General features: G+C 37.7%; 1 long non-coding RNA gene across 1 annotated transcript; it reads left to right on the plus strand.

Annotated features, from left to right (window-relative positions):
* Positions 1–3306: 3306 nt before the first annotated feature.
* LOC138065837 (uncharacterized) lies at positions 3307–11173 on the plus strand. Its single transcript, XR_011138899.1, has 3 exons — positions 3307–3631; positions 7136–7375; positions 10300–11173. It is a non-coding gene; the product is annotated as an uncharacterized lncRNA (long non-coding RNA).
* Positions 11174–11773: the final 600 nt, after the last annotated feature.

Genomic DNA, 11773 nt, shown 5'->3' on the forward strand with positions numbered 1-11773 from the left:
ATTATGTCATCTTACTGAAAGTCAGGTGATGAGTCAAGACTTGCATTTATGAAAAGTGGATATAAAATATTAATAGAGATTAAAAAAAATGGAAGTGCAGCACCTCTTTTTCCACCAAAATCAGAGGAAACATTTCCTTCTTTCTGACTGAAGGGTGGAAAATGGCCCTTTCCATCTCTCTGTCCTTACAGCTAGTGGGGTAAGGGTTCTCTTTTCAGTCACAGTCTAATTTAACAATCGCAACACTCATTTGAATAGACTATCTTTCCACAGCTATTTTGCTTGAGAAGGAAATTTAACCATCGGAAGATATGAGGACTGCAATAGCTTTCCTTGGCAGTGCTGAGTGCAGCAAATACTCTTTAGTAGGAGGTGCCACCTCCTGATCTTGATCATCCTCCTGATCCGCCACCATGTTCCCCCATTTTCTCTGACTATCACTGCTTTACCCATCCTTGTCTCTGATTACAGTACATGCAAAGTGGTCAGAAATCTGTTTTTACCTTTCATCATACAATACCAAGAATCTGTACTTACAATTCCAGGTAGTAATCTTCAGTTAATTTCTTGCAAAAATAAAGTGAAAACACTGCATATATAAATAAATATTTTCAAAATTTGCCTACATTTCTTTTCTATTTGACCTTCAGAATTTACCAGTGGATTTCTTTCACATACCCACACAAACATGTACACACCACACAAGCACACACACCACAAACATATAAATTCATTTCTTATTTAATATAATTTATAAATATTTTTAATGCATTTTTTTAGCAAGAGCTAAGATACAGAAAATCAGAAGATGAAATGAATAAGTTTTTTCAACCAAAACCTGCGCTAGAACTAGCCAACAAACTGAGGCACTGTAAGGAAAAATAAATATGTATTTTGGCATCTTATGAAAATGTATAAAGAGAAACAAATTAATAAACTTCAAATGGAGGGCATTTCTCTATTGAAGGGGAAATCTTTTCTACAAAAGGGAAGATTATGCAGCGCTGTTATATTAAGGTCATATTTTTAGTGAAAGGAGACTATTCTATTGGTAGTTTACTTTATTTTTTTTCCAACGAAAATTGTTTGGATGAGAAAATGTACACCAAAAATTTTTCTTTAGATAATATTGCTTTTCTTTATGAAACTGAAAATCCCAAGGTAAAAATTAAATTGCAGATAAAAAATGATATTTTTTGAACTATGGTAATTTTAAAAGGGAAAAGATGGGTCTTATATTTTAACAAAAAAGGTCTATATGCTAACAGAAATTCCCTACTATCACAGTCTTCCATGGGGAAAGTCACGTCTAGGAAGAGACCTCTCTGAGGCTGGCATTTCATAACCCGGTCCACTGAAGAAAATCATGAGCATTCGCTGTAATCAGAGACTATCAGCATAACATGACATATCATGACCTGCAATGTAATGCTTTATAACAGGATGTAGGAGAAGCTTGACTTGACAGACATTTTTCATCTGTTAATGGCAAATTAGAGGGACTTCTGAATTATTCATCTGCAATACCTGCATATATTTAAGTTAAGTCTAGTTTGATTCCGTACAAGTTTTAAACTGGCTGCAAATAAGCTTTTTGATTTGACCTGTAACTAATGTCAGAGGAATGAAGTAATGAAACTCAACTAAAAGCAAGAAATCTTTGAATTTCATGACTGTTTGCAATGCTTGCAAAGCAGCAAGTGTGCTAGATTCAGAGCAGCTGATGATTTATCAGATTCCATTAAAGAAAGTTAAAAAATGAAAAAAAAACAGTGTTTCACTGTTGCTCGTTTACTCTGCTAACTTGCGTGTAATTACTTTACGTATAGATGCGCCAATGAAAATATATCACTTTCAATGAAGTTGTACAGGTTGCTATTTACTGTATTAATTCACGCTGATATACATAGAAAATGTAATGGATTTAAAGAGAGACAAATGCCTCCTTAATAAAATCAACTGATTGCAGCTTGAGTCAATATATTGTTACATTGATGAGTTCATTAAGAATGGAACATTCCATTTAGAAACCAATGAACATATCTTCACATTGGGATTAAAAAACAGCTTTGTTAGAGCAGCTCAGCAGTAGGATCAATACAGCCTCTAGTTCTGTAAATCCTCCCCAGTAGTCAGTCCTTTCCTGCCTCTCCTGAGTGTCTGAATGGTGAAGTCATCCACATGAGCTCTGCTAAAGGAATTTCTAAGTGGTGATTCATGATCCTCTGTAAGGTTGTGAGATTCATCTCAACCCAGTCAAAAAAATCATCTAACATAAATTAGTCACCTGCATGAACTCTGAAGAAGGAGGACAGAAATTTCCAGAGGGTGCCTTATTCCTCTCACTGCGGGCACAGCTTAGCAGTGTCTAAATTTCCATCTTAGAGCTTTCACCTTTCTCCACTGATTACAGATCCAGACTAGACTTCTAGTATCTGCCTTTTGGGCGGCTAATGTTTGGTGATATTAACATCCTAAAATGAAGCGTAGTCTTTCCTTTTCAATTTGCTAGTAACGTTGTTGTGGAGAGCAGTTCTGGGGTTATAAGCTGAAACACAAGAGGCTCAAACTGGATATAAGGAAAACTGTCCTTACGAGAACAGTCACGCAGAAGAACAGGCTGCCCAGAGATGTTATGCAGTTTCCAACCCTGGACGTTTTCAGGATCTGACTGGATAAAATCCTGAGTAATCTGTCTGATATCATAGCTAACTCTGCTGATGGCCGGACTAGAGACCTCATGAAGTTTCCCAAGCAGAATTATCCTATCATTCTATAACATCTATTCAATATTATTTTTGTGCTGAACTGTCTCCCCAGAGGGTCATTTGTGGGGTTCAGAGTGAACGTGAACCTCATTCAACACAGTTGCTGAGTTTTGCCTTTAATTCCTGTGTAGAACTGTCCAGGATTTTATGTCATGCCTTGGCGTGTGACCGTTGAGCACCTATTGAAGAGGGACACGACCTCATTTGAATTTTGGGCTTATTAACAGAATAGTAATGAAGCACAAAAACTAGGTTTAACTTAGTTTCCTGCTCAGATTATCTTCAACTAAGTATCCTATTCTAACTAAGTAACCGATATTCTTTGATGAGACATGCAAGAAAATACAGAACAATGAAAATAAATTATAATTTCTACAAATATCTGACAATTTTTTGAAAATTCTTTAGTTTGCTCATTTTATCCTATGTGCAAGATTCTACTTGACTGTCAACAGCTAGGAGAGAGAAGACTTATTGTATATCTTTTCTTCCTCAGTGCAGTGATCAGAGGCATTTGGAGTCCTCGTATTGCCTTAATGCACTTGGGGTCTCAGGAACCCAAAAGGGAGAAGGCAGAATGTCGGACGTGGATGTAAAGATATTGTAGCTGGTGTATGCATATGGGAATGATGCTGTAGTCTCTCAAAGGGTTTCAACATGCCCACAACCCTAGCAGCATCTCCAGCAAGGATTGCTCTGGGGTGGGCTGCCCTACCTATTCTCAGCACAGCACAGAGTCTCTTTGGGGAATGAAGCTTCTGAGCTAGCAGCAGAGAGCTGCCACAGCCCTTTGGATCACAGTCAGCAAATCTGCATGCATGAAAACGCAGAAGAATTTGAAAGAAGATACTAGGATCTGAGAGGTAAAATCTGTTTAGCAAGATTAAAAAACAATTAGGCATTTATGTGAATAAGAATATGCCTTATAATTACACTAACTAGACTAAAAATTATAGGGCCAACAGGCTTTGTTTCAGACAGAAGATGATCACCAGCTGGGGACAGACAGAGATTTCATCTCACGGTATAATATTACACAATCAGGTGCATTATGTGGGTATTCTACCTTCCTGTGAAACATCTGGCATGAGCCACTGTCAGAGACAGGATGCCAGACTAGACGGACCATTTATCTGTTTCGGTGCAGTAATTCTTATGTTACTTTAGCTTACAGTCTCAACTAACTGCTGAAGAATATCTATGAAATTGTAGGGAAAAGAAGAGAGACGTTATTTCTAATTGAAGAACTTGCTATCTCTCACCACCTGTTGTTTGTACATAAGATGATAGGGTTCCAATCACAAGACTAATGCCCAATTTAGACTGGAAAATTATCAGCAAATCTGTCTGATTCTCTTATTTAAAACCCTTTCATGATCTTCGGAAATATTTTACAGTGCCAAGAACAATTTCAAAAATAAGCCATAAGACTTACAAAAAAAAACTTCAAAAGGCTGCATCTGTCATTTGCTTATGCAAAATTTCCCTTGCAGATTCATGAATAACTTTCATTATGCAATTGCTATAAAAATCATGGGGGTTCTGATTGGACAGGTTTCTTATTTTTACTTTATGTAACAGAAACATTTACAATTAATGTACTGAACAAAAGTACCAAGATAGAAATCTGGGTCCTTCAGTAATCTTGCTCAACATCATATTTTACTTTATGCTAATTGCTCTCTTCCTCCTTTTTTCCTCTTTGCTGATTTCCTACACAACTGGGAAGAAGTTACTCAGAAAAGATGGCTTCCTGCTCAGAAATCCTGATAGAAAATACTTACTTTCTTTTAGAAAATAACAAGCTCAAAACTTATTAAATGAAAGTTCAAGAAATTCCAAAGCTATTACGTCCTCTCCCATAAAAATAGATATAGCTTAAAACCAATCTTTCCATCAAAAAGCATTTCACATAAAATTTCAAATGCCTTAATGCTCTGCTGGCATTTGACATCCATTTGTAATGCACATCATGGATCAGGAATAGAGCCCAGGTCCTCATTCAATTAACCCCTCTAAGTTTGCTAAGAATAACTAGCTGTTTCCAGATTCTTGACTGGCTTCAGGTTGAGCTGAGAGATTACACGTCTGTGAAACTACTTTTACTCTCTAATCAGCTTCCTGGATGCTACTACAGATAAACAGAGAGAACTATAACCAAGCATCCTATGTTCAGCTTTAGCCATTTAAAAGTTTGGTTAAGGAAGTCAGCTGTGTTTCTTCATTATCAGTTGCATGAGCCACTGCTGGAGAGGAAATCATTCCATCTTTGCAGAAGTATCTAAAATAACAGGGCGCCTTTAAAATGGAGGTGCTTCTCCACTCCGCAATTACTGTAACAGAGCCTAGACATTTACTTTAGACTGGACACCTTGTACTCAATTCGGCTGACCACATATAGGCTTCTAAGGATAGTATAAGGATGGCTCTACAGGCCAGATCAATGGTCTATCCAGCCTGGTATTCTATCTTCAACAGTAGCAAGAGGAGAAATGGTTCAGGAAGAAGCTATGATGCCTCTAGGTGTTTAAGGCTTCCACACCAGGCTCATAAACCTGTTCAGACTCGCGGGAGAACCCTATCCTTCTGGATAGGCAACTGGAAGTCAGCCAGGATAGCTTGGACATCTGAAATGACGCTAAATGCTTGCATGTGGGAAACTCAGTCAAGATTCTAATTTTTAGATAGTCAATATTAAATAAGATGAATCCTTCTCTGTAATATTAACACTTCAGCAGCTGTCTTTTTTTTTGCTATAGTTATGATTGGTTATTCCTGTTGGGATATGCAGTTGTAATGCTTACACTTTCTCTCGCAAGACTCTACAATCGTATCTGAAACTGAAGACACATAAAATAGGAATGATAAGTTTTAGGAAGAATAATATGGGTGCTTGTTGGAATCATAGCTTTTATGTTACAAGCTTGCCATGTAGCTTAGGCAATGAAACCGACACTTTCCTCAGCTCTCTTTAAAGAGTAGACTGAACTTCTCTCATGCGCACAGATTCTTATTTTTCCATATCTTTTCCAGCCCGTCTTAGCCTGGGAACAAAGAGGGTAGGTTATTTTTCAAAGCCGTCTCCGTCTCCCCACAAAATAAGTTATCTGGATTTTTTTCCAGATTTTATGTTTTAGTACTCCATAAATGTGGGTTGGGCAGAGAGGATTACTCAGTCAACCTTGTTAAAAAGAGGTAAAGTTTTGTGAAGAGCTCAACTGTGATCATTCAGAAACCTCTTGGGGGAAGATTAGTTAGTCTCATCTGGAACTCATCTTGTTTTTCTTCCTTGAGGTGAAGTGGGAAGAAAGAAGTCCAGAAAGCTGCAGTAACATAAAGAGAGTTGCTGATTATTAAACCAACCCTGTGCCCAAAGCCGATTGCTTTTAGGCTCTGAATCATACAAGCATCTCTAATCAGAAAACTATTTCAGCAGGTGCTTAGATTTCATCGTGAGGTCAATGATTAAGTGGCACCTTTATGGGTGAAAGCCATGTTACTTGCTTTCCTGAACTGAGGCTTAGAAAATGAGCTGAAAAACAGAGGTGAATTTAGCACTGCATCTCTAACATATGTAGTATCCTTTTCATACCTTGAAGAAGGAAAGAATGTATTTATTGGAAGCCACTTCTGTGCCCTCATAACTTTGGACTGGTCCAGAAGCAAAAGCCCAGGACAAAATTTAGATAGCTCTGTGGATAGCTCCCACCTCTGAGACCACTATTCTTTACAGACTAGAGCTTTACATAGATTTCCACAGCCCAAAATGCACATAGAACCCACATAACCTGCATGCAGGACTTTGGGAAGAGGGTTCAATAAAGCAGCTTCAGCAGCATTTTCTGCAGTTCATACACTCTTAGCTGTCCCCATGATTGAAAGAAGGCGTTGGAAGGTCTTCTTATCTCTTTCCATACTGATGATATAACAAAGGGTTAGGGATATTTCAACCCAGTAAGGACTGTCCCTATTCAGCGAATAATAGAAATACAGGTCTGCTTTGTTTTGAAAAAACCCAAAGTGCTGAAATGAACTCTTTTATTCAGTTGTTATCTAGTTTCTACAGTAGGAAATATTTAAGTTATTGATATATTCTTTGCGTAGAGATATCATATATACAATGACAAGAATAATAACTTTTTTCTCTGTCCTTTGGACATAGGCGCAATAATGAATTTGTAAATGATGTTAATATTTTGTTGATCTCTCGTAGCGTGTTGAATACTTATTGGGCATCATCTTGTAGGAGAGAGACAACGACATATTTTGTTAGACTTTTTCTTTTGCATGAATTTTGACAAGATATAACTCTTACAGGCATAAAGATCTCAGTTTTCAATGACTGCATCTCTTTTTCTCCCTTTTAGGGATAGCTTCAACATTAGGGGTGGCATTTTTTTTTCCAAATGAAAAACATAAAACATTGGGAAATTCATCTCAGGTTTATTTTGTTTCCATATCCAATACATCCCTTGAGCAGAATGAATTTTGATATTTGCCTTTGAAGGAGCAGGGAGGCCACTCTTCCCAAATATTTACCAGTTTAAGAGACAACAATGGAAGAAAAATAAACACTTTGAAGACACAACCACTGAACCAAGATACTGGTGAGTCACAGGTGGGATTGTAAGCCTTTTCTTTGTAAAATAATTCATATAACGTACTCTGTCTCCGTATCTCATCAACACTCCTTTCTACCGTGCATACTGCAAGTGCAGAAAGCAAAGCTGCAAAAAGATTTGGCCTTTTTCTGTCAAATGATTAGTAATATCATGAAGTCATGATGGCCAAGTGAAAACTTACCATTTGATTTCATCAGAACATTTTGGTCTAACAATTTTCTGTTGAATAGGTTTCCAGAATCAGTGCATTCCCTAAGCATATTTTTATTTCATCATCACTTTCTAGCAGAAAAATCTATCAGCTCTAATTATAAGTAGTTAGTGTTCATACTAACTGCAATGCTAAATTGCCTATTTTAATAGCCTGACCTCATATGTTAATAACACTTTCAGACAGCCAATTTATTGGAGAAAATATTCTTTTTCTAGATTTAAAATCCACTCCAAAATGTTGCATTTGTATTTTTAAGCATAAGAAAAATTTGTCTCTTGTCCAAAAAATAATCATTTTAAATAGATTTTTTAAGGATTGGGGGTGAATTATTTCATTACTACAATGTTTATTCTTCACTCACTTTGCTGAGCAGATCAAATAATCTGCAAGAGTGTTCCATTAGAAAAACTCACTAAATCAGCCTTTGAGAAAAAATGAATAAAACAGTCAATGGAAGCTCTCCCATTTTGGAAAGGAATGAGAAATATTTCAGGTCTCATGCCTGAAAAATCATTTCTGAGTATGCTCAGTGAAGAACTGAGGAATGTTTTTTTACTTTAAAAAATCATGTTCTTTCATTTAGTTTATCAATAAGTTCAGGAAAGGCTGTTGCTTTCTGAGTACTGTTGGGAGAATTTGCGTGAAAATGCTAAAATCCTCATGTTTAATATTCAGAAGAGGAAAAAAGTATTGCCAGCCTGTGAAAAGTTGTGAACGTACTTAAAGAAACATACCCTGAAGTGGTATAAAACTTTGAAGCCAACAGAGCTGCTGATTTCCTTTAGCTGAGCTCAGAACTCAAGACCAATGTATTACCTAAATCCGAAAAACTCCCACTAAATAGTCATTGTTTAGAGTTTTAATAATATAGAAGCTTGCGTAAGCCCCTCTGTAAGCTGGAATTGTGTTTTTTACCATATACCTTTTACAGGCACATGAAAATAAGTGGATTCAGACACATATTATTACATTTATTTATATACATTCCTGTATAAATGCATATATGTATGCATTCAAAAATAAAAAAGTATGAGTAATGTTAATATTCCTACATCACTTATATAGCATGAATATTGGAATCCTTTTTGTCATCATTTATTTCCCGACTTTTGTCTACTATAGTTGCACAGCTCACTTTTCACCACTACATCTGCCTTAATACTGGAAGGCCATCAGCTATCAGTACATTGTTGCACTGTTCTTTAAAAGCTTTGTATTCACGTTTATTTACCATTTAGATGGATTGTCCATCAAAATCCAGTTTATAACTCTTACCATTCCTGGGAATGCTGAATACCTTCTGATTTTAATTAACTGCATTATACATTCCGCATTTGAAAGCTCTTTCCGTCCGCATCAGGAAGTCAGCAGGTCTATCCAAGTGCTTAACTTCAGATTTGGACTTTTCCATAACACTTAAAAGGTGCCCACTTTCTACTGAGAGATTGTGGAACTGTATCCTCTGCAAATGAGGTGGCACCAAGAGTAATCATTATTGATTTTGGGGAATATTAACAGGGCCTAGACATTTTGCCAATTATCCTTCTCATTCTGACGCTGCTTGCTCCAAGTCCCTCCCTGCCCACAGCCCTGCACCTGCCTTCTCAAAAGTCCACCTACTCCCAGTTCAGACTCAGCAGGGCTCAGGAGTCAAGGGTCACAGAAAAAGGCTGCTGCCCTTGCAGTATACAATTCACAACATGACTTTCTCCTCCAAGAAGATTTAGCTCTTTAGCTTGAACAGGGCAGGAAACAGCTGAAACTATCATCTAATTTAAAAGCAACTAGTGAACGGCTATCAACAGCAGCGACTTTCTGTCACTGCCAATTTTGATTCAAACAAATGAACATAGAACAGGTCTAATTCTCATTGTCTGTCATTTACGGTCAAATAATCACTTTTTTAAGGTTGTCTGGAATAACAGTCCTAATTCTGATCTTTGACAAATGTAAATGAGCAGTAATTCCACTGATGCCCATGGCACACTAGCAAAAAACCACAATGGAAATGAAAGTGAATTGGCACACGCTGCTACCATTCGCCAACCCGAACAGCTATCAAATAGACAACATGATCGCACAAACAATCAGAAGCTTGCATGCTTCGAGTGGTTTAACTTGAAGAGTTTTTTTAATGTCCTTTGCAGTACTAAGTCCCCTTAGAGGCAACTGGTGTACCGGAAGAATTAATGTCAGCTCAGTCAATAGCACATTCATTACTAAAGTGGGGGGAGAAAGTAATTCTCTGTCAGGTGTAGCTGCTGAAATGCATGTGCTCTGTGCTGTGTTTGACTTACAAGAATATTAACTAGTAAATATACTAGATTTTCCAACCTGAAAAGACAAAGACTTAGCGGCAGCACAGGTGAGTGCTATGTGTTTGTGCATTAAAAAAGCTTCTAATTCTTTCAGCCTTCTGAAGAAGCAATTAACTTGTTTCATTACTTTTCCCATTAGGGACTGATGATAGCAAATAGTGTACTCTTCCTTGCAACACAGCTACGTGGAACCCTCCACATAATTTAAACAGCATTTAAGAAACTCTTTCTAAGTAGAAAAAAATTAAGTGTTTCTGCCTCGAAAAGCAAGCAGGCAAATATGGCAATTTCTTACTCAACAGTTTTACTTACAGAATATAGTTGGAGTCATCTGCTCACTCCAGTAACTAAATTTTTTTTATTGCTTTTTGTTCCAGTTATCCTGCTGCTCCAATGCAGTTAAGAGAGATGGCTCTGAATCCTGCTCCATTTTGTGCAACATAAACAGAATTTATGCTGCAATTATAAAGTCAGATTCTGCCTGCAGTTATACCTTGTAACTCCCATGAAGAAAACAAGTTGAGTGCAGCTGAAGACAGTGTGGCCTCTGCAATCTTTATAGCCAATAGCAAACATGAACCCAAGAGAACCCAGCTCGACTTTCAGATGTAAGGTTGAGTTTATCTTGGTAGCCGTGCTAGAGTGTAGTGGTGGATGCTTTACAATATGAAACAAGGGCAGCGGGGTAGGCAGGGATGGCATTACATACAGCTTTGTAGGGTAGGAATTTACTACAGCAGAGAAGAAGGATTCAAACTCTCTAAAGAGGGTTTTCCAAGAAGCGCATATATGTTCCCAGCTGATAAATGAGAACCTTACAGCTACATCTATTCTCCGTTCTGAAAATATAACCTATACTTTCCTACTAGGAATGCCACCTATTTTGGTTTATCTCTGACTGTGAAAAAGATATAATTTAGGAAAATTGTCCAGAATATCTATGATAAAATAAACTGTCCTAAAACATCTTTGAGAACTCAAAGCTATCATTTATTCCCTGCTCTCCACTGGATCAAGATCATGAACTAGAGCTAGCTTTTTGTCTCTCTGCTTCAGCAAATCACTTTCAAAATAATTACCACAGTCATAAAGGAGAGTAACACTTTTATTTATAATTAGAAATTCCTATTTGCCCTGTATGACTTAAAAACTTACCTTGGGTATCTAAACTAGGAAACTGGTAACATTAGGCTCCCCACTTAGTTGACACGGAGAGAGATAAAGCTTCCCTCTATCAGCCCTCTCCTGATATGAGAGTCTCTGGAGACGCTTTTTTTTTTTTTTCCGTTAGCAGTAAAGGACACTTCTAACTTAAGTGCTTCAGGTAAGGTCTAAAGTTAGATGAGATGAAACTGGGTTAGAGCATTCACAGGAGCAGTTGTTCTGGCGGGGTCTATCTCACAATAGCTGGCATTCCTGAAAGACAAAGCTGTTGTCTGCAGATATGCTTTCACACTTGTCTTAAGTGAGTCGACGTGCACACCGCTGCCCAAGCAAGCTATCCTGCTCCCTTTTTCCCGCTCCGTGCCTAGCTGCTCATTTCAGCTGGATCAGGTCCCTTACACATACTCATCACCTAGTTGAACCAGAGCTGGAGCTGGTACAGGAGAGGAGGTAGGGAGGATCGTGCTGCTGTGTGTGGACTGCAAGACTGCCTTCCTGGGGGCCATGCAGACTTGAGTCAGCTCAAGGCAATAGATAAATTACCTCCAAAAGCTCCGGAAGAGAGCCAGGCCAAAAAGCAAAGATATTAAGAAAGCTCAGTATGTCACTTTAAATCTAAAACCGATGAAAAAAATTGTGATTTCTCTCATGCATGCATGTGGGCTTCTCACAGCTGACTGCAAGACT

This window comes from Struthio camelus, chromosome 1 (assembly GCF_040807025.1).
Source record: "Struthio camelus isolate bStrCam1 chromosome 1, bStrCam1.hap1, whole genome shotgun sequence".
Lineage (NCBI taxonomy): Eukaryota > Metazoa > Chordata > Aves > Struthioniformes > Struthionidae > Struthio > Struthio camelus.